The 23,742-nt window shown below is 36.3% G+C and overlaps 1 long non-coding RNA gene across 1 annotated transcript; it reads right to left on the bottom strand.

Annotated features, from left to right (window-relative positions):
• Window positions 1–1,129: 1,129 nt before the first annotated feature.
• On the bottom strand, window positions 1,130–18,821 carry LOC146881749 (uncharacterized). Its single transcript, XR_014986398.1, has 2 exons — window positions 18,260–18,821; window positions 1,130–1,297 (listed from the first exon to the last, which is right to left on the bottom strand). It is a non-coding gene; the product is annotated as an uncharacterized LOC146881749 (long non-coding RNA).
• Window positions 18,822–23,742: the final 4,921 nt, after the last annotated feature.

Below are 23,742 nucleotides of genomic sequence, written 5' to 3'. Positions count from 1 at the left end.
AGGCATTCATATTAATAATTTTCATGAACTTTTTTTTGGTGGAGGAAACTGATATTTTTAAATTATGTGACAGAGCTGCATTTTCAGAATTTGACGCACAAACGGTGGCCAAATTAACTGATAAGCAAATGATGTCAATTAGTTTTGAATATGGCACTGACATAAGCAGGGTCCGAGGAGTAGTTGATAATGCTAACCAAATTTTAGAGGTAAGAAAACTCAAAAGCAGAGTCCATAGGTGAATTAAATTGATAATGGAATACCTTCAATATAATTGAGTCTACATAATTGATCAAGCTATTAAATACCTTCAATAGTTTCAGCTCCAAGGACATGTCTGCATAATTTGATTTTTTTTTTATCTTCTTCCATTATTGTTCTTTGATTTTCTGATTTTTCTATGTGTTTAAGATCTTGGTGCATAGCTACTTATTGAACAATAGATGGTAAAAGCTATGATTTTTTTTCCCGCTCTATATGCATTGTTATGTGTTTTTTATGGTGTATTTCACTGATTAAAGTTCTTTATTATTTTTATTTTGCTATTGGTAAAAGTTTTGTGTTTTATTTTACATAGTCGATGTTGTATTGATTATTTTTATTGTTGTATTGTTGATTCAAAGATATAATTTTAATTTTTTTTCAATTCATTATGTTAATCTTTCATTGTGCTCAATTTAATTTGGTTTTCAAATGCATGGGTGATAGTTGTTGATTTCTTGGCTTTCCTCATTTGTATCTGCACTCAAGAGAATAAAATAAAAATAACAAACATGAAGTGGGATTGGTATTTACAGCTTTGTTTTAACATCTGAATGTTGATGTTATTGTATTAGATGAGAAGTAATTGTATTAATTTTGAAGAAATTTTTAGAACAAATGAAATGAGAAACCAAATTGAAGAAAGTTTAAAATGGTCTTAGTTTTTGTGAAAATGGAAACTAAAAAAATTGCATAAAGCACATGAGTACGTAATCCACCTCTACATAAGTTAAAACATAAAATGCTTATTATCAAAGTTGTAACGTCCCATTTAATTAATATCCGTAATTAAAAGAAACGCCAAATAGTATAACAACGCAGTCTTGGGGTCCTTAACGCCATCCCTACAAAACTAGGCACACCATGATGTCAACAGAAACAGGATAACGGTTTTACCAAATGTATATAAATCGAAGAACAAACAAATACATGGGTCATAGCCCTAAAGAAAAGCCCAAAAGAAACTAAAGTCCAGTCCACACGGACTATGCGTCGGAACCATCACCTCCCTGTTGCCCACGGGTGTTTCTCGCATCTGCTCACACCAACAAGTTGATGATCATCGCAAAAGGGAGTACCACATAGCAGAACACACAACAAAGAAAGTAGGGTAAGCTAGAGCACCAAAGATTTCATCCATACGATCAAATATATATATTCACCATACCATACACACATATCACCCAAGCATGTTATGACTTTTCAAACAATACACTAAGACACGACTCGACTCATCCGGATACATATAACCTGGTCAGATTCAGCGGATGCTTGCACTTGTGGTGGATACCTCTGCTCACCCCCGAGCTGCTCACCCCCGAGCTATGTGTTATAGTATTACAATGAATCAATTTCCCTCACCACAAGGTTAACCCTTAGAGAATTTCAGGCCTCCTACTACTCTCACCACAGGAGTCAGTCCGCTCTAGGTGAGACTAACTGACTCCTTAGAGTGTCAGGATGCAACCTTACCTTGAATCCTTACCTGGTTATACAGATGGGGCACCACCAGGGACACCCACTAACAGGGGCCATGGAATTACGTCCCGACCACTGAAGTGCGACCCTGAAAGTCTCACCTAGAGACCCCAAGGAATTATGCACTGACACAGACCAAACATGATCATACAGCCAAGAACATTCACCATGCATGTATACGTTTATGATACCAATCTTGAAAGCCAACGCCTTTCATGTTCCAGGCCCAACTCATTCCAACTCATCATAAGCCTCTCATGCATAAAGGATTTCCAACTCTTCTCATTATCATGCCTCTTTAATACCAACCATCTCATTAGAAATCAATGCTAAACTCATGCTAACCCATTATTCACATCTCATAACTTTACACTACTCATACATACTCATTTATCTCATACTTTCAACACAATACTTAAAACCAAGAAAGCATTATTCATACAAGGTCAAGAAAGCATTCACACATCACACTGCCTCGCCCAGCACCTCGCTCAGGCTGAAGGGTCTCGCTCAGGCGAGCCCCCTTCGTCTAGGTGAGGGCTCGAAAAAAGGGAACAATAGCTCATGCGAGGTCTCGCTTAGGCGAGACCCCTCTCGCTTGGGCGAGATGCTCGCTCGTTCAGGAGCAACGTGGGTCACCTGAGCGACCGCTCACGTGAAACATCTTGGGCGAGCCTCTATTGTTCTCGCCTAGGCGAGACAAGCTCGCTTGGGCGATGATGAGTGCGTATTTTTGCCCTCATTTAATGTTTAATTCTGGGTATTTAATTGAATTTGTGTGCTTAAAGATTGATTTAATTGGGATTTCCTATTATTGGGATTATTGAGCATGAGATACAAAAACATGTTAAAAATAGCTTTTTAGTTGCATAAATGTTCTTTGGATATTTTGAAGTGTGTTAGTGCAGCTGCAGCTAAGTTGAGCTCATGGAGTAGTGGAAATAAATTGATTAAAGCTTCATGACACCTTAAAGATAAATCCAAGAATAAGAAATTATCAAAAGCACAAAAATCCAAGCCAAACATTGCATGAAGACGACAAGAAAAGCTTGAAAAAGTGAAGAAGTTTGGCTAAACCAAGAAGAGAGGAAAGAAAAATTCGACCTTGCAGTTTTCTTTATCTTTATGATAGAACATAATTTGGGAAAATATATCTTTAGATATTTTATTTAATATTTTTAAATAATTATCTTATTTAATTATATCATAAAATATTAAAAGATAATAACTACCAAATCTTTTTAAATATGACAAGATATTCTTGAATCTTTTTAGTTCCACAACAAACAAATATATCTTGAAGATATTGGATTATTTAGAAGATAATTTAAGGAGATTGCAAAGGGTTGATTTGGAAAATTAATACAAATACTAATTGGTGATAATTTATCATATATCTTTAATTAATTAATTAATTTAATTATATTAGATATTGATATTATCAACCAATTATATTTGTCAAATAGTCTATATCTCTCCAAATATTTTTAAATATTTATCTTTATCTTTATTTTAAAAGATATTTGAGAGATTTTAGCAACAGAAAAGCCCAGTCCAATTCCTATATAAAGAGACCAAGGGAGAAGCAGAAAAAAGACAAGCTCGGGACTTCGGAGTTTTGGAACTCTTAGGGGTGCCTAATTTCGTTTCCTTTCTCTCTCTTTTCTTATCTCTATTCTTCTATTTTTATTTTGCATTCATGGAGTTCTAAACTTCTTGGGTTGATTCCATTGTAATTTCTTAATTGGATTCTGAGGTTAGATAAATTAATTTCTTTGTTCTTTTTATTATTGTTGAGGTTTTAATTCATGTATGTCTTTTATCTTTGAATCACGTAAGAAGTAATGATTTTAAATCTATATTCATGTTGGTCATATGAGTCCAAGGGTTTTTAAATTGAATTGAGACTTTACTTTGATTTTATTTAGAAACTTTCATATGATTAAATGAGTTTTTACCAATAATTGAGTCTTTACTTTGGTTAAAGGTATTTACTCTAAATACAATTAATTGAGACTTTACTTTGATTAATTAAGCTTTTTTATTTGGTGAGGAGATAAAAGAATAGACATGATTAATTATAGTAAAGTTGATTGAGACTGTACTTTGGTTGAATTTACTATGGATAATCTAAAAGTTCTCACTTTTAATTGAGACTGTACTTTGGTTAAAAGTGAGAACGCCAACAAATTAATTGAGACTTTACATTGATTAATTTGTAAATTTACAACAATAATTAATTGAGCAATAATCTTTAGATAACCGATGATGAATCTATTTTGAAAAAGCAATGCAATCAATCTATTTTCTTTACTATTGTTTTTATCTTTTTTTATCTTTCCTTTATCTTAATCTTCCCATAATTTTATTATTTTATTTGACTAACCGTTTTGTATAGATTTTATAAGAACTAACTTGTTAAAAATCAATTTCGTGTTCGTTGGGAGACGACTTAGGGTTACTTTACCCTTTCTATTTTCTTGACTACTATCTTAGCAATACTGAAGTTGCTATAGTTTAGTAGTATTAATTTGATCACGTCAACGACAGCGTTATCAAATTTGGCGCCGTTGTTGGGGAACACGGTTAGAATTTTTATCATTTTAGTTCTTATTTTTATTTTTATTCTTTTGATTTGATTTGATTTTTTATTTTTATTATTATTTTTATTTTTTTCTTTTGATTTTATTTTTTTTGTTTATCACTAAAATTTTTTTTATCTCAAATTTTTTGTTCTAACAAATTTTTTATATTCTTTAGTTATTTTATTTTTTTTTTAAAGCATAGTTTTTGTTCTAACTAGTTGGGAAACACTTTGGCTAAGGAAAGACAAGGTACTTAAGTTGTCCACTGAGACGCACCTCTCCTTCCTGGAAGTCTACTCATCAAGGTTTCAACTTATTTCTTTTCAGAAAACCTCTTTCAAAAAGGCAAAATAATTTTTCATATGAAAATAATCAACATTGTAGTTTTCAAATGGATTACAATTGTTATCCACAATAACCACGTGATTTTCAACAACAAATTGTCACACCTACTTCTGCACCTGATATAAGTGGGTTAACTTTACGACAATTTAATGATCTATATCCTAGATCATCTTTTTTGGGATATGAGCAACAACCATATTCTGAGTGTCCACCTCAGCAACTATATGTTCCAAATAGTTTTCAACAACAATATGTACCACCACAGCAATTTGAAGCAACCAATGGACCATCCTATAGGGAAGTTATGATATTAATGGGTGAAGTTATAGAGAAATTAGAGTCTATGGATGAAAGGTTGCGAGTTGATCAAAGATGCAGAAATATTGAGCAAGAGTGGTACGAAAATAAGCAAATATTGTCTGATATGTTGAGGGATGCAAGTAAGAACAACTTCATAGAATTACTTGTAACTGTTAATACCACCCCTCAACCCCATCAAAGATTTCCTGAAAATTTAGATTTTAATGCACTTCGTCATGAAATCAAAAATGTGCTTCTGAAGTTGGCCATCAGAGCTGAACAAATGTCTGAAGATTTGAGTCAGCTAATGAATGATGCAGTGAGAAAGGTCACTTTGGAAGATATGATGAAAATGATGACTGAAATGATGAAGATGAATCAGACAGATCATAAACAGATGATGAATGCCGCCACACAAAGCTTGCAGAGTCAGTCTGAAAAACCAATAGCGGAATCACATCACATTGATATATCTACTGATGGATATAATGATGCTCAAAGTAATATGTCTACTGATGGACATATCAATTTTGCTAAAGATGTTGCTGATGAAGAAATTAAAGATTCTCACACAAACATATCTACTGATGGATATGTTGATGCTGCTCAATGTGAATATAAAATTATACCCGTTGATGAGGATATGAGTACAAATGATCATTTTCAAGAGCAAAGTTGTGAGAACAATACAATAGAGGAACCAAGTGCAGTTGAAGAGAAAACAATATTCAAAGATGCAGCTGAAGCATCTACTATTGCAACTGACTTGGTTAATGATGAAGCAGTAGAGTCAACAACACCAGGTGAAAAATTGTGCTCACAAGATGAGATTACAAGGATTACTGATGATCCGATTAACCATCCGAATGCACCTGATGATGCTCAAGTTGAGTTGAAGCCACACACTCCACACATCAAGTTTGTTGATGTAAATGATACAAATAAGTTTTCAGTGGTTATCTTTGTTGACATGGCTGCAAAAAAAGAAGAAAGGTTGCTACAACGGATAAAAAGCTTATATTCAAATTCTTTTGAAATCATTGTTGATAGAAAAGTTAATTTGCATGCATGTTTGTTTTTTGTTTCTGTTTTTAATTTTAAAAATATTAAAAAAATTTCAAAAATATGTGTTTTTGTTTTCTTTAATAAAATTGTACAAGCTGACTTGTACTTTATAAAATTAAAGAAAATAAATTTTGACATATGGCCAGATTGAGCCAATAGTCACAAGATTTTTCGTTTCCTCCCCAAAATAAGTCCATCAAGGACATTTTTTTTTGAAATAAGTATGGGGGAAACAAACTATATTTAGAATTTTTCTTTTTTCTGTTTTTCAATTTTTTGTTTTTGTTTTCATTTAAAAAGAAAAAAAAATTGTGATTTCTTTTTGAGAAAATTGTGAAAGTATTAACGTTTTACTAAGTGGAACTTTTAAACAATATGTCTCTTAAGAAATCCACCAAAAATATTTCCCTGTTTTCAATAAAACATATTGACATTGGATTTTTAGGATTTGATTCAATAATTGGGATGATCATAATTCTGGAAAAATAAAAGTCATGTTGATATGAGTGAATTGTTTCTATGATTTGCTAATTGAGTTGATTTGAGAATTTCTTGATTAAATCTTTTGTGAAAGAATATGATCTTATGAGTCTTGAGCCTTAATGCAAAGGATGGACTGCCATGTGCCATTCCTATTTTTTCTTGAGTGACTTGCTCATGTTTGTTTATACTCAAATATTTAGCTTGATTGTTTTGTTTTGCAACTTAGGTGAATATGCATGATTTGATATGATTGAGGCATTTCTTATTTTTAGCTACTTGGCCAAATAAGCCCACCTTGATATTAATCCATTGGTAGCCCCTTTGAGCTTTAAACCTCTTTTTCTTGTTTTAAGCCTATTGCATAAACATTGAAAAGAAAAAGACCATGTTTTACCTTAGGAAGAAAGAAGGAGCTAATGGATTGTGTTCAGGAATTGTTGAGGAATAAAGTGTGTGGCTGAGTACCTCACCCACAAATTAAAAAAAATGGCAAAAGGAAAAATTGTTGATGAAAAAGTGCTGAAATGAAAAAAAAATAATAATTGCTTTCTAAAAAAGAGAGAGAGAGAGAGCAACAAGCAATAAACACAAAAGAGTTGTTTTTGAAATTATGATCCATTATTCTATCTATATTTAAATTTCAAAAACCCAAAAATCCTAAAATTTTTCCTACCTTTGCCTTGGCCCCATTATAACCTGTAAAAGAGTCCTCATGATCTTTTAATGCATGTTTTTTGAAAGTTTGTGAATATTAGAGTCTTGTTAAGTATTACAAGTGGTTACTTGCATGAGTATTTTGAGTGAAAACACAAGCCAAAACACTTGAGCGAATTTTGGTGAGAAAATACACATTTAACTTGAGTACTTTCTTTCATAATTGATTGTCTTGTGAATTCAAAAGATTAACTTATGTGTGAAAAATAGAATCTTTCTGTTTGTATATACATGATAATTGATTTCTAGAAGATTGATTTGTCTCCAATGATGTTCATTGCTTTGATCCAGTGTTGATGTGAAATAAAATACCTCAGAACAAGTTTTGAAATTACTCAATTTTGCCAAGGAGTGCAAAAGGATAAGTGTGTGGGTATGATGAGTGCGTATTTTTGCCCTCATTTAATGTTTAATTCTGGGTATTTAATTGAATTTGTGTGCTTAAAGATTGATTTAATTGGGATTTCCTATTATTGGGATTATTGAGCATGAGATACAAAAACATGTTAAAAATAGCTTTTTAGTTGCATAAATGTTCTTTGGATATTTTGAAGTGTGTTAATGCAGCTGCAGCTAAGTTGAGCTCATGGAGTAGTGGAAATAAATTGATTAAAGCTTCATGACACCTTAAAGATAAATCCAAGAATAAGAAATTATCAAAAGCATAAAAATCCAAGCCAAGCATTGCATGAAGATGACAAGAAAAGCTTGAAAAAGTGAAGAAGTTTGGCTAAACCAAGAAGAGAGGAAAGAAAAATTGGACCTTGCGGTTTTCTTTATCTTTATGATAGAACATAATTTGGGAAAATATATCTTTAGATATTTTATTTGATATTTTTAAATAATTATCTTATTTAATTATATCATAAAATATTAAAAGATAATAACTACCAAATCTTTTCAAATATGACAAGATCTTCTTGAATCTTTTTAGTTCCATAACAAACAAATATATCTTGAAGATATTGGATTCTTTAGAAGATAATTTAAGGAGATTGCAAAGGGTTGATTTGGAAAATTAATACAAATACTAATTGGTGATAATTTATCATATATCTTTAATTAATTAATTAATTTAATTATATTTGATATTGATATTATCAACCAATTATATTTGTCAAATAGTCTATATCTCTCCAAATATTTTTAAATATTTATCTTTATCTTTATTTTAAAAGATATTTGAGAGATTTTAGCAACAGAAAAGCCCAGTCCAATTCCTATATAAAGAGACCAAGGGAGAAGCAGAAAAAAGACAAGCTCGGGACTTCGGAGTTTTGGAACCCTTAGGGGTGCCTAATTTCGTTTCCTTTCTCTCTCTTTTCTTGTCTCTATTCTTCTATTTTTATTTTGCATTCATGGAGTTCTAAACTTCTTGGGTTGATTCCATTGTAATTTCTTAATTGGATTCTGAGGTTAGATCAATTAATTTCTTTGTTCTTTTTATTATTGTTGAGATTTTAATTCATCTATGTCTTTTATCTTTGAATCATGTAAGAAGTAATGCTTTTAAATCTATATGCATGTTGGTCATACGAGTCCAAGGGTTTTTAAATTGAATTGAGACTTTACTTTGATTTTATTTAGAAACTTTCATATGATTAAAGGAGTTTTTACCAATAATTGAGACTTTACTTTGGTTAAAGGTATTTACTCTAAATACACTTAATTGAGACTTTACTTTGATTAATTAAGCTTTTTTACTCTAGACATGATTAGTTATAGTAAAGTTGATTGAGACTGTACTTTGGTTGAATTTACTATGGATAATCTAAAAGTTCTCACTTTTAATTGAGACTGTACTTTGGTTAAAAGTGAGAACGCCAACAAATTAATTGAGACTTTACATTGATTAATTTGTAAATTTACAACAATAATTAATTGAGCAATAATCTTTAGATAACCGATGATGAATCTATTTTGAAAAAGCAATGGAATCAATCTATTTTCTTTACTATTGTTTTTATCTTTTTTTATCTTTCCTTTATCTTAATCTTCCAATAATTTTATTATTTTATTTGACTAACCGTTTTGTATAGATTTTATAAGAACTAACTTGTTAAAAATCAATTCCGTGTTCGTTTGGAGACGACTTAGGGTTACTTTACCCTTTCTATTTTCTTGACTACTATCTTAGCAATACTGAAGTTGCTATAGTTTAGTAGTATTAATTTGATCGCGTCAATGACAGCGTTATCAAATTTGAGAAAACCAGAGCTTATCTCTGTTCTCTCGTGCATTTACACTCCACAGATCATAAATGGCACAAATTCCTCGTATCCCAGTTCATATAACATATCAAACATAACCAAACGGTAAAACAGAGGCACAATCAATATTACTCAAAAGAAAAAAGGGTGAACCCTAGCTTCCCTTACCTGGAAAGGGTTACACGAGGCTTCGACACGGGACTACGGAGCACAACAGCTCGAGAGACGGCCTTGGAAACTTGTAGAACAGTAGGAAAATAAGATTATTACTGAACCCTAAACGGTGGAATACGAAGAAGGGCTTTAGGGAGTAAGGGCAGTAGGTTTAGAATTACTTACATGGAGCAGAAAGTAGTACTTGAGCCTTGAGCGGACTGGTTCGAGACGGGAAAGCTAACCCTAGCAGAGCTCTAGTGGTACAGTTGAGGGAGACAGCTGCAAATCTGTGAATGAATGAAAGTGGAAACGTTAGGGTAACTGGAAAAGGTTTTATCCTTTGGGCCAACCTTTAGGCCCAACAGTTGTTAGGTAGCCCTTAAAATGCTAAGGCAGAATAATTGGGCGTTACATTCTCCCCAACAAGAAAATTTTTGACCTCGAAAATTAAGACTCACCAGGTAAACAAATGTGGATGTGATTTTCTCATGTCCTCCTCTAACTCCCAAGTCGAGTCACCCGTCCTCCGATCCTAGATGACTTTAACAAGACTAACGGCCTTTCCTCGGCGTTCCTCAACCTTGCCATCCTCTAAAGTGATAGGGGGTACTTCCACTGTGAGGTCTTCCCTAATCTGTATATCTTCAACTTCTAGCACATGAGACGGGTCGAAAACATATTTTCTCAGTTGTGATACATGAAATACCGAGTGAAGGTTCGCCAACTGAGGGGGGCAAAGCTATCTCGTAAGCCACTGGCCCAATCCTCCTCGTGATCTGATATGGACCAAGGAACTTAGGAGAGAGCTTCCTCGAGCGGAGAGCCCTTCCCACACCAGTGGTTCAGGTCACCCTCAGGAACACATGATCGCCCGCCGCAAACTCCAAGGGTCTCCTTCTACGATCTGCATAAGCCTTTTGCCTACTCTGAGAGGCTTGCATCCTATCTCTCACCATCTTGAATTTCTCCGTAGTTTGTTCCAACAACTCTGGTCCGACAAGCACTGCTTCCCCATCCTGATACCAACATAGGGGAGTCCTACACTTCCTACTATAAAGAGTCTCATACGGCGCCATGCCAATGCTCGCATGAAAGCTGTTGTTGTAGGTAAACTCAATCAAGGGCAACACCTCATCCAAGCCCCCAGGTGATCCAATATACACGTCCGCAGTAAGTCCTCAAGTGACTGAATGGTCCTCTCTGATTGGCCATCGGTTTGGGGATGGTAGGCTGAGCTCATAGTCAACTTGGTCCCCAAAGCCTCTTGTAAGGTTTGCCAGAACCGGGATGTAAATCGTGGGTCTCTATCAGAAAGTATGCTCGAAGGTACTCCATGCAACCTTATGATCTCCTTAATGTACAACTAGGCTAACTTGGCCATGGACATCCTCAAGTTCATCGCCAAGAAGTGGGCACTCTTGGTCAGTCGATCCACGATCACCCAGATGGTGTCATGTCCTCTAAAAGTCCGTGGCAGATGGGTCAAAAAATCCATGGAGATGCTGTCTCATTTCCACACTGGTATCTCTAAGGGTTATAGGATCCCACCGGGTCTCTAGTGCTTCACTTTCGCCTTCTAAAAGGTCAGACAGGCTGATACAAACAGGGCCACATCTTTCTTCATCCCCTGCCACCAGAAGGTCTCCTTGAGGTCCTGATACATCTTAGTCATGCCAGGATGCAAGCTAAGACGACTTTTGTGTCCTTCCTCAAGGATTAACTTCTTCACCCCTGCATCATCAGGTATACATACTCTACCTTGGAACCTCAGTATACCATCATCACCCAAAGCAAAGTCTCTGGCTTCATCTGATCCAAGTTGTTCTCTGACCTTGTTCAAACTGGCATCCAACAACTGCCTCTCTCTGACTGAGTCCAAAATGTCACTAGATATAGCAAGAGTACTACAACTAATGGATTCGGGCCCCAACTCCACCTGCACCCTCATGTCTCTGAACTTCTCCAATAGTTCCACCTCCTTAATCATAAGGTGTGCAATGTGCACTATCTTCCTACTCAAGGTATCTGCCACCACATTTGCCTTCCCAGGATGATATAGGAGCTCGAAGTCATAATCCATTAGCAATTCCATCCACCTCCTCTGCCTCATGTTCAGCTCCTTCTGATCAAACAAGTACTTGAGGCTCTTGTGGTCACTGAACACGCGAAACTAAGCACCATACAAATAGTGTCTCCAGATCTTCAAGCCGAATACTATGGCTGCCAACTCCAAGTCATGAGTGGGATAGTTATGCTCATGTACCTTAAGTTGTCTTGAAGCATACTAGTATAACAACGCAGTCTTGGGGTCCTTAACGCCACCCCTACAAAACTAGGCACACCACGATGCCAACAAAAACAGGATAACGGTTTTACCAAATGTATATAAATCCAAGAACAAACAAATACATGGGCCATAGCCCTAAAGAAAAGCCCAAAAGAAACTAAAGTCCAGTCCACACGGACTATGCGGCGGAACCATCAGCTCCCTGTTGCCCACGGGTGTTCCTCGCATCTGCTCACACCAACAAGTTGATGATCATCGCAAAAGGGAGTACCACACAGTAGAACACACAACAAAGAAAGTAGGGTAAGCTAGAGCACCAAAGATTTCATCCATACGATCAAATATATATATTCACCATACCATACACACATATCACCCAAGCATGTTATGACTTTTCAAACAATACACTAAGACACGACTCGACTCATCCGGATACATATAACCTGGTCGGATTCAGTGGATGCTTGCACTTGTGGTGGATGCCTCTACTCACCCCCGAGCTATGTGTTACAGTGTTACAATTGTCAACACCCAATTTCGTCCGGGTGAATAAATTTATTTTCGAAAAAAATAAAAAAAAAATAAAAAAAAGGGTTTTTTAGTTAATGGAAAATAAAAAAAAATGTGAAACAAAATTTTCTTCAAAAAGATTTTCAAACATCAACTTTAGAGAAAAAAAAGAAAAAAAAAGGAATAAAGAGGGAAGAGCCCAATTTGTTATTAATTTTCATGAACCCAATAAATCAAATATTTTCTACCTTTGTTCCTGATAGAGAAATTAATTATATAATAATAATTAGAAGCAATATTTCTTCAAATGGTAAGAATCAATATTATTAATTGGGATTAATTTTGTGCTCTAATTTGCTGCGATTTGATACTCATAATTTGATACTATCATGACCAATTCCTTCCTTATATTGTTCGTTACAATTAAGGCTGAGATTGCATTGACATTGCAAGTTGTGAATATAAATACGCACTCTATCATGACCAGAAAAAAAGAATTCTCTACACTTCTCTAATTCGTTCCCATCACCACTCTCACATACACACCTCCTTTTTTATATCTCTTAAAAAAACATTGAAGGAAGTAGAAAGAAGAAGAAGAAGAAAACATTCTCTACACTCTCTCTTCCTCTCATTATCACCCACATAGGCACCTCTCATTTTTATCTCTCTTGAGAAAAAAACACAAAAATATTAGAAGAGGAAGCAAAGAAAGAAAAAAGAAAAGGTGAGGAGATATTGAAATTTTTGTAAGGTACGTCATTCTCAATTCTTTCATCTTTTGATTTAGTTTTTTTAATTTTCATTCTTCTTTTTATCATAAATTTTTTTTTCCCATTTCTTTATTGTCTGCCCGGCCGCTCGCGTCGCATGACATCCAATTTAGACTTTTATTTTTTCTAAAAATATATACAAATGATATAAAAATAAAAAAACATTTTTCTTTGTTTATTCTTTATATCTATTTGGTTGCTCATGTCGCAATGACATCCATAACTATTTTAAAATAACTTAAAAAAAATATGAAAAATATATAAATGATTTAAAAAGATAAAAAAATAAAAGATTAGAAAACAAGAATTTATTTCAAGTGTCTATCCGACCGCTCGCGTTGCATGACACCAATTTTAAAATAATACTAAAATTTAAATAAAAAGGTTTTCAAAATTATAAAACAAATTAAATCATTTTTTAAATAGTTTTCCAAATAGTTTTTTCAAAACGTACTACGTAACCCTGATTCTCCATTCACATGGAGATACGTAGGAGCGAGGATTAATCCTCGTCGGGCCCAAAAAATAAAAAAAATAGTTTTGTTGTTTTTTGTACAATCTTTTATTAATATTTTTAGGGAAAATTAAATATTTTGAAAAAACCACATAACTTTTGCACATTTAATTAAAGGTATTCTCTTAGGACGGACGTGGTGGGGGTGCTAATACCTTCCCCACGTGTAATCGACTCCCGGACCTAAATTCTGGTTTTTCGCAGACCTTGCTTTTTTTGTTATGGTTTTCCATAGTTTCCTATAATAACTATGGTGGCGACTCCAAAACTCTGTTTTTACAAATTTTATTTTTTTGGTTTGTCGTCCCGTTGCGATTTCGGTTGCGACAACAATGAATCAATTTCCCTCACCACAAGGTTAGTCCTTAAAGAATTTCAGGCCTCCTGCTACTCTCACCACAGGAGTCAGTCCGCTCTAGGTGAGACTAATTGACTCCTAAGAGTGTCAGGATGCAACCTTACCTTGAATCCTTACCTGGTTATACATATGGGGCACCACCATGGACACCCACTAAGAGGGGCCATGGAATTACGTCCCGACCACTAAAGCACGACCCTGAAAGTCTCACCTAGAGACCCCAAGGAATTATGCACTAAGATCGACCAAACATGATCATACAGCCAAGAACATTCACCATGCATGTATATGTTCATCATACCAATCTTGAAAGCCAACGCCTTTCATGTTCCAGGCCCAACTCATTCCAACTCATCATAAGCCTTTCATGCATAAAGGATTTCCAACTCTTCTCATTATCATGCATCTTTAATACCAACCATCTCATTTGAAATCAATGATAAACTCATGCCAACCCATTATTCACATCTCATAACTTTACACTACTCATACATACTCATTTATCTCATACTTTCAACACAATACTTAAAACCAAGCAAGCATTATTCATACAAGGTCAAGAAAGCATCCACACATCGCACTGCCTCGCACAGCACCTCACTTAGGCTGAAGGGTCTCGCTCAGGCGAGGGCTCGAAAAAGGGGAACAGTAGCTCACGCAAGGTCTCGCTTGGGCGAGATGCTCGCTCGTTCAGGAGCAACGTGGCTCGCCTGAGCGACCGCTCGCGTGAAACATCTTGGGCGAGCCTCTGTTGATCTCGCTTAGGCGAGACAAGCTCGCTTGGGCGAGAAAACCAGAGGTCACCTTTGTTCTCTCGTGCATTTACACTCCACAGATCACAAATGGCACAAATTCCTCGTATCCCAGTTCATATAACATATCAAACACAACCAAACGGCAAAACAGAGGCACAACCAATATTACTCAAAAGAAAAAGGGCGAACCCTAGCTTCCCGTACCTGGAAATGGTTACACGAGGCTTCGACACGGGACTACGGAGTACAGCAACTCGAGAGATGGCCTTGGAAACTGACATAACAGTAGGAAAATAAGATTATTACCGAACCCTAAACGGTGGAATACGAAGAAGGGCTTTAGGGAGTAAAGGCAGTAGGTTTAGAATTACTTACATGGAGCAGAAAGTAGTACTTGGGTCTTGAGCGGACTGGTTCGAGACGGGAAAGCTAACCCTAGCAGAGCTCTAGTGGTACAGTTGAGGGAGACGGCTGCAAATCTGTGAATGAATGAAAGTGGAAACGTTAGGGTAACTGGAAAAGGTTTTATCCTTTGGGTCAGCCTTTAGGCCCAAAAGTTGTAAGGCAACCCTTAAAATGCTAAGGTAGAATAATTGGGCCTTACAAAAGTAAACTATTTCTGGTGTTTCTGTTGCTATCAGACAAGTTATTTTTTTTTTGTTTAGCATATAAATCTTAAATTTACTTTCAGTTGTTTCTTTTTAGGTGAAGATTTTGTTTTACTCTAAAGCAGATTGCAGTACAACATTATGTTCTTTACATTCAAATTTTAATTGTTTTCATTATTCACATGTTTTGATTAAACAATAATTGCATTGTTATGGAGTTTAGAATGTTGGTATTACTTTCCCTTGAATCCAAAGTTGACTTCTGATGAAGAGAGGAAACAAATGTTGTGATGACATTTTCATTTAATGTTCTTTGGTTTTTTATGCGTGTTTGTGTCTAAAATCACAATCATAATTATTTATTCATTTAAAGTATTTTAGAAGAAAAAACAAAAGCTTGATCCTTTTGTCGCAACCGTGATCGCGAGGGGACAGCGAACAAAGAAAGAAAATGAGTTTAAAAAAGAGATTTAGGAGTCGCCACCATAGTTATTCTGGAAAACTACGAAAAACCATAAAGATAAGACAAGTTTGCGAAAAACTAGATTTTGGATTTGGGAGTCGGTTACATGTAGGGAAGGTTTTAGCACCCTACAACGCCCGCCCGCCCGAGGGCGGTACCTTTAATTAAATATGCAAAGTTTATGTGATTTTCAAAATGTTATTTTACCCAAAAATAAAGAGACAAAGATGCTAAAAAGAAACAAAAATAATTTTTAATTTTTTGGGCCCGACAAGGATTGACCTTGGTCCTACGTATTCTCATTCAAAATGAGAAATTGGGGTTACGTAGTTCTTAAAAGATATATGGAAGACAAAGAAAATGATTTAATTTTTGGAGGTGAACCTGACAAGAACTGGCCTTGCTCCTACGTATCTCACAGTGGAGAATCAAGGACCACGTAGTTCTTAGGAGAAACATAGTTGTTTGAAAATGTTGATATTTTTATATTTTTGAAATTTTATATTTTTTTTGTATTTGTTGAATTACTTGAAAATATGTGTCACACGACGCAAGCGGTCGGACAAACACTAAAAGAGAAAGAAAACTATTTTTGGTATTTTTGAAAATGAGTGTCACGCGGTGCAAGCGACCGGACAAACATAGTAAAGTGAAAAAGAATTTTTAGATTTTCCTATTTTTGTAATTTTGATAATTTTCAAATATATTTGTTTTTTTTAAATAAATAAAATAAAATAAAGAATAATAAAAAATAGATAAATAAATAAAAGGATGAAATTATTTAAGAAGGATAAAAGTGGAAAATAAAATACGGGATGCATGAGTAATTAGTGGGAGATACATGAAGTAAATGAGGTGTGTTTATTAAAGGTGGGGTACAACAAGTAAAGTATAAAACAAACCCAAAATAGGAATAAAACACAAGTGAGTAGTAGAGTTAGTAAACCTGGTGGTGCAGCAGGTAGTTACTAGAGATGTGTGAAGTGGAACATGGGTTGCACACAGTAACAACAAACGAATCCAAAACAGAAATGGGGGTGTGGTGCTAACAAATATCAGGGGTGCACGAAAAAAAAAACAGAAACAACCCAACTCAAATAAATGGAGGTGCAGATATAAAAAAGGAGTGCGCGGAGAAAACAAATTCAATTCTAATACACAAGAGTGGGAGGGTGAGAATATTAAAAGTGGCGGTGTAAGAAGGGAAGTGGGCTAATCAGCCCAATATGAGATGTGGTATGGTGAACTTAACCTAAACCCTAGTTGCTTGAAAAAACAAGAGCCAAGCCCCCTCTCTATCACTCTCGACCCCAAAAATATCCTCATGGGTACTGTCCACCAACACACCACCTTCATCATTGCATCACCACGCCACCGCGCCTTCATGCAGCTAGCATGCCGGCGGCACCTATTGACGCTGGAGACGTCGCCCTCGTTCTCAACGGCTCAAAGACTCGTTCTCGCGCACTCATCTAACCCAAGAGATCATCTCCCCGCTGCAACCAGCCAAAGACGCTGTTGGCGACAACGACGCCACCACAGACCTCGATGAGAGCCTAGGATACGCGACCTTCACTCTCCCTCCTCCCAGGCACGACTTGAACGAGCGTTGCTCCAGCGTCCAAGGCCACTGCCGACAATGCATAGATCACCGCGACCCAAATCGCCATCGTAGCGCCGTTGCCGGGAACTTGGAACACCGTTGGAGATTCTAGTTCAATTCCCTTTTCCTCGCATCAACACGGCTCAACCCTAGCACCAATTTGCACACGAGTCCTCTGCGAGAAACCCTGACTCGCCGGCGGCTTCGCGTCAACGCGGCTCAATTCCTTTTTTCATTTCTCTGTTCCGATTGGATGTAGCTAATGATGAATGTAATGCAAGGACAGGAATGAACGCTTGTTGTTGAAATGGGGTTCTAGTCTTGTGTGATGTTGAATTACAGGGGCGAGGCTGTAACAGAATCAATGGGTGGTTCCTATAGATGATGAAGAATGAATGTGATTCTGGTTTGGTTTTTTGCTTGTGTGTTTTGTTTGCAGGTTGAGATGGTATTGTGATGTTGAGGTGAATGGGAATGCTGCGGGATTGAAATGGAGAATGGGTTTTTTTTGTGTATTGCTGATGCCAACTATCAGAGTGAACGAACAAAGAAGGGTGAGGATCGGTAGTTGATTCTGGTTGGCTATGTGATGATGAATGATGGCGAAGGGTTTAGTCGAGGGTGATAACGGAGAATTCAAACAATGATAATGTAGTAATGTACACAGATCTAATGAATCGAATAAATGACACGCAAAGCTCAATATACACGACTACATTTTATTCATTCTCAAGCACAACACAACAACATCAGTTTCACCTCAAACGTTCAAACATTCAAGTATACTTACCTCTTGTAGTCTCTACCAACCTCTTGCAGTCTCTACCAGTGCAGTTTCTATCGGTGGCTTCCCATCTCAAACCATTCTTTCCTCCATGGCTTGCTTGCTTTTTCTTTATTCAAGTGCTATCCTCCTCCCTTGTACATGAACTCTCTTCTTCCAACCCCTTCTCCTGTCTCTAGCCCGAGAGATCTCCTCTTTGTGCTCCCCCGATCTCTCCTGCTCTCTTCCCTCTTTGTTGCCTGTGTTATCAACTGTATTTTTGAAACGGTAAAATCCTCCCCTCTGCTTGGAAGTTGTGTCCCCTTTTCAATAGCTATGCTTCCAGTCATCCTATACCTTTGCTCTACGACTGCCGTGCCATAGTAATACACATACACAGATATCCAACATTTCTATTTTTGTGCAAAGACAAAGAGATGGAGTAAAATATGAAGGTTTGAACGTTTTCCTTGCATGGAGAGGGAACTATCAGCAGAGGACTTACGTTTGACTTCCAATTTCCACCTTTTCACCTCATCTTAATTTTTATAATATATTAAAAAAAGATATATAAAATAAAATAAAAACAATAAAACAAGCTGAAAGTAAAATAAAAAAATAAAAATAAAAAGATAAAACTAAAGTTATAATAAGATAGAAAGTAAAAATAAAAATATATGTATATACTCTATGTTCATTTTTTTCTTCTATTTTTCTCTTCTCTTAATTATTATCAAAGTCAAAATTTTATTTTTTACCTAGACAAAATTGGGTGTTGACACCTTTGATAACAGAGAAATTATTTAATGCTATGCTAGATTGTTGTTATAGATTAAACAATAATTACATTGTTATGGAGTTTAGATTGTTGGTATTACTTTCCCTTGATTCCAAAGTTGAGTTCTGATGAAGAGCGGAAACATTTGGGAACTACAAGGTACTACACTTAATCTGTGCGCGTCCGTTTATTTGAATTAATCTGTTTGCCACAACTAGTAATCGCAAAATGTTGATTTGAGGTTCTAAAAATCTACAGATCCTGCAACTGTCTTCCATTTACTCAACTTGTTCTTTCAGGATTGGATCCAAACTATCTTGATATTTGTTCAAAGCTACTACACTTAAATCCAGGTTATGCACTTAAATCCAGATAATTTATTTTATATATGTTAGATCAGTGTATTGCTTCTGATTTTTTTCAACCGGACTTCTTAGAATCGTATGGGCATATCAAAAACACTTGAAGATGCAGCAGAGTGTTAGGCATGCAGTGCGAAAGTTGCATATTCGCTCAAACTCAACATGAAAAGCAAAAAGCACAGAGAAAAGAAAAGAAAAGAGAAACTGTATATTGAATGATAGTTCTGTGTACAAAAAGAGAGATAAAGGTGGGTATATAAAGGCTAAGAGGAAAGGTCCGTGTGTATGTGATGTGCAGGGTTACCCAAGCAACAAACCATGCACACGTGATTAATAAACAGTAAAAAAGGAAGTTTTAAGTGGAAGCACACTAAACAACTTCTGCAACTTGGTGATCCTCTTTCTGAAGCTTTATCCCATTATTCTGACAGCCCCCCTCAAGCTGGGAGTGAATGTTGAGCATTCCCAGCTTGCTACGTATGGAATGGAAGACAGCAGGAGCAAGGACTTTGGTGAGAATGTCTGCATGTTGTTCCTTCGTGCTAATGGGCAGAAGCTTGATGATTCCCTGTTGAACCTTCTCTCTCACAACATGGCAATCTATCTCAATGTGTTTCGTTCGCTCATGAAACACGGGATTTAAAGCAATTTGTGAGGCTGATTGATTATCACAGAAAAGAAGCGCTGGTTGTGTATGTTCAGCATGAAGGTCTTCGAGCAGGTAGAGCAACCATTGAAGCTCGCATGTGGTTGAGGCAAGGGCTCTATATTCAGCTTCCGAAGAGCTTCTCGAGACAGTATTCTTTTTTTTATCTCCACGCTATAGGTGAACGTCCAAGATAGATAATGCACCCAGTCAAGGATTTTCGTGCTTCGGGGCATCCGACCCAGTCCGAATCACTGAAGCCATTGAGCTTGAGCTCACTGTTGGCAGCAAGGAAGATGCCATCTCCCGGACTCTGCTTTAAATATCTCAGGATTCGAAAAACGGCTTGTTGATGCACGGTGGTTGGTGAAGAAACATGTTGACTTAAATTGTGAACAGCGTAAGTGATGTCGGGACGAGTATTGGTTAGGTATATGAGCTTGCCGACAAGCCTTCTGAAAGGAGTTGGATCTTAAAGAGGGACACCTTTATCTACTATAGCACGTTTAGAAAAATTCATGGGGGTGGAAACAGGTGCTGAGGCGAGCATACCCGTCTCTCGCAGAAGGTCCAAAGTGTATTTGCGCTGTGAAAGGTGTATTCCCTTCTTGCTCCGTGCCACCTCAAGACCAAGGAAAAAGGTTAAATCTCCTAAATTCTTAATTTTAAAGTATCATCCAGAGTTTTGGTGATGTTATTGATCTCAGTGATATTGTTCCCGGTTAATATAATGTCATGCACATATATTAAAAGGGTAGTTATACTGGTGTCAGACCTTTTAATGAAGAGAGTGTGGTCACCTTTAGCAAGTTTAAAGTTATGTGATAGCAAAAGAGTTGTCAATTTTTCGTACCATTGGCGGCTAGCCTGCCTAAGGCCATACAAAGACTTATGCAATTTACAAACTTGATTAGGTTTGTTGGAACTTACACCAGAGGGAAGAGCCATGTATACTTCTTCGTTCAGCTCTCCGTGAAGGAACGCATTGTTCATGTCCAATTGTTTCAAGTGCCATCCCTTTACAACTGCAAGAGACAAAAGGAGTCGAATGGTGGTGAGCTTAGCAACAGGGGAGAACGTATCTAAGAAATCCAATCCCTCCATTTGTGTGTAGCCTTTGGCAACAAGGCGTGCCTTATGTCTCTCAACACTTCCATCGGCTTTGAACTTCACTTTGTACACCCATCTACAACCTATAGCACTCTTGTTAGGTGGCAAGTCAACAACAGTCCAAGTCTTATTTCGCTCCAAGGCTTTTATCTCCTCGTTCATAGCATTACACCATTCTTTGATGCCCGTGGCTTCCTCGAAGGTGGCAGGTTGTTTGTTATTGTCAAGTGAACAAATAAGGTGTTTAAAGTGTGGAGAGAGTTTAGAATATGAGATGTAAGACTCTATAGGATGTTTGATTGTTTTTGAGGTGTTAAAGTAAACATGATAATCATTTAGATACGACGGAAGCCTCCTAGTTCTAGAAACATGATCCCGAGAAGTAATGCTATCATTATTTTCATTTTGAACATTATCATTGTGACTCACAGTTTCATGGGAAGTATTCTCAGTTTCTTCATACGCGAGATTGGGAAAGGAATCAATAAGTAGAGAAGGTTCATTGGTGTTTCTTTTATCATTAGAAATATTATAGTATGGAAAGATATCTTCGTGAAACACAATGTTCCTAGATACTGACAGACCATGATTATTGAGACTAAAAACCATGTATCCTTTGGTGTTGTTTTTAAAACCAAGAAAAATACCAAGATCAGCCCTAGGGTCTAACTTGGTCTTGTTGGCAGTCAAAGTTCCGTTGTAACATAAACATCCAAAAACGCGTAAAATAGTGAGATCAGGCTTTCTTTTATATAATCTTTCAAAAGGAGAGTCATTTTTCAATAAAGGTGTAGGAGTGATATTCACAAGATAAGTGGCATATTCTAGAGCATAACACCAAAAAGTAGAAGGAACACATGACCTGAAAAGAAGAGCACGAGTCACGTTCATCAAATGTTGATGTTTGCGTTCGACTAATCCGTTCTGTTCTGGTGTTTCCACGCAGCTGGTTTGGTGCACGATGCCCTCAGCCTCAAACAATTCCTTCATGTTGAATTCTGGGCCATTATCGCTACGTATAGTTTTTACTGACATCTCAAATTGATTCTTAACAAGAGATATAAAATTTGCGAGATATTTTCGAGCTTCAAATTTGTTATATAGTAAGTAAACCCATGTAAAGCGTGAATAACCATCGACAATCGTGAGAAAATATATATGAGAATGCAAGGAGGGTATAGTGCATGGTCCCCATATGTCAACATGCAAAATATCAAAGCATTTATTCGCATAAGAAATAGAACTGGGAAACATAAGCTTTTTCTGTTTAGCAAAATGGCAAGAGTCACATCTACCAGTCTTATTATATCTGATATATGAATGTTTTCGATTCAAAATGGCTAATCTATCATCAGACAAATGGCCCAATCTATCATGCCAAAGATTAACATCTACACTATTACAATTTTGAGAATTGACAAGAGGAGAAACTTGATCATCGAAGATATAAAGGCCATGATTGGATTTAGCTATACCAATCTTCTTTCTCGAAATCTGATCCTGAATGACACAAAGGTTAGAAGTGAAGATAATCTCAACACTGAGGGTGCACATAAGCTTGGAGATAGACATCAAATTATAGCCAAAAGAAGGGACAAACAAGACATCTTTTAAAAGAAGCTTATCCTTTAATCTAACATTACCTTTATGTGTGGCATTAACAAAAGTGTTATTTGGGAGATTAACAGTAATGGGTTTGATTTTAATATAAGTTTCAAAGTATTTCAAAGAGCAAGATACATGATCTGTTGCCCCTGAGTCTAAGATCCAAACATTATTTTTACCAAGAACGCAAGTGCCAACAAAACTGTTACCTCGTTGAGTCAAATATGTGCAAATGATATTGATCTTATTTGCATGTGCCTCCGTTGCTAAACCTTCGTTGTTATTGCTTTGAAGCAAATTCATGAGAGCCTGATATTGTTGTTGCGTCGGACGAAAGTCTTGTTCCTGAGTCACATTATCTTGACTACTTTCTTGTTGATCATCCATGGTTTTGACAGCATTAGCTTTACTGTTGGAGAACTTATATCTTGCTGGAAACCCGTGTTTTCTATAGCAAACATCTATAGTGTTCCCGTTTCGTCCACAATGAACACAAACTTTCTTATTTACATTCTTGAAACCCTTGTTGTCACTGTTCTGGGGAAACCCATTTTTCTTGTAGCAATTGGCTTCAAGATGGCCGCTCTTCCAACAAAAAGTGCAACTTATTTGATTGTTGGCAGCATTGACTTTCACCTCCATGTCATTGAAAGCGTTATTTCCCATGATTTGTCTCTCTTGTTGAGCAACATATGAAAAAATCTTATTGATCGAAGGCATGGGATCCATCAAAAGCACATGAGATTTTACATTATTATATTGTTCATTCAAGCCTTTGAGAAATTGCATCACTTGGTCTTCCACCTTTCTTTGTAATATCAAAGTCATTACACCACAAGAACACTTGCAAGAACATGTAGGATCGGGTCGAAAGTTTTCTATCTCATCCCAGATTATGCGGAGTTTAGTGAAATAATCGGTTACCGTAAGATCCCCTTGCTTGATGGAAGAGGCCTCCATTTGAAGATCAAAAACGCGTATAAGATTCCCTTGAAAATATCTTGCTTGA

Source organism: Vigna unguiculata, chromosome 11, assembly GCF_037176805.1.
Source record: "Vigna unguiculata cultivar grain cowpea cultivar isolate G323 ecotype 2 chromosome 11, ASM3717680v1, whole genome shotgun sequence".
NCBI lineage: Eukaryota > Viridiplantae > Streptophyta > Magnoliopsida > Fabales > Fabaceae > Vigna > Vigna unguiculata.
The sequence above is the reverse complement of the archived record's forward strand: the minus strand, read 5'-3'. Positions and strand labels throughout refer to the sequence as shown.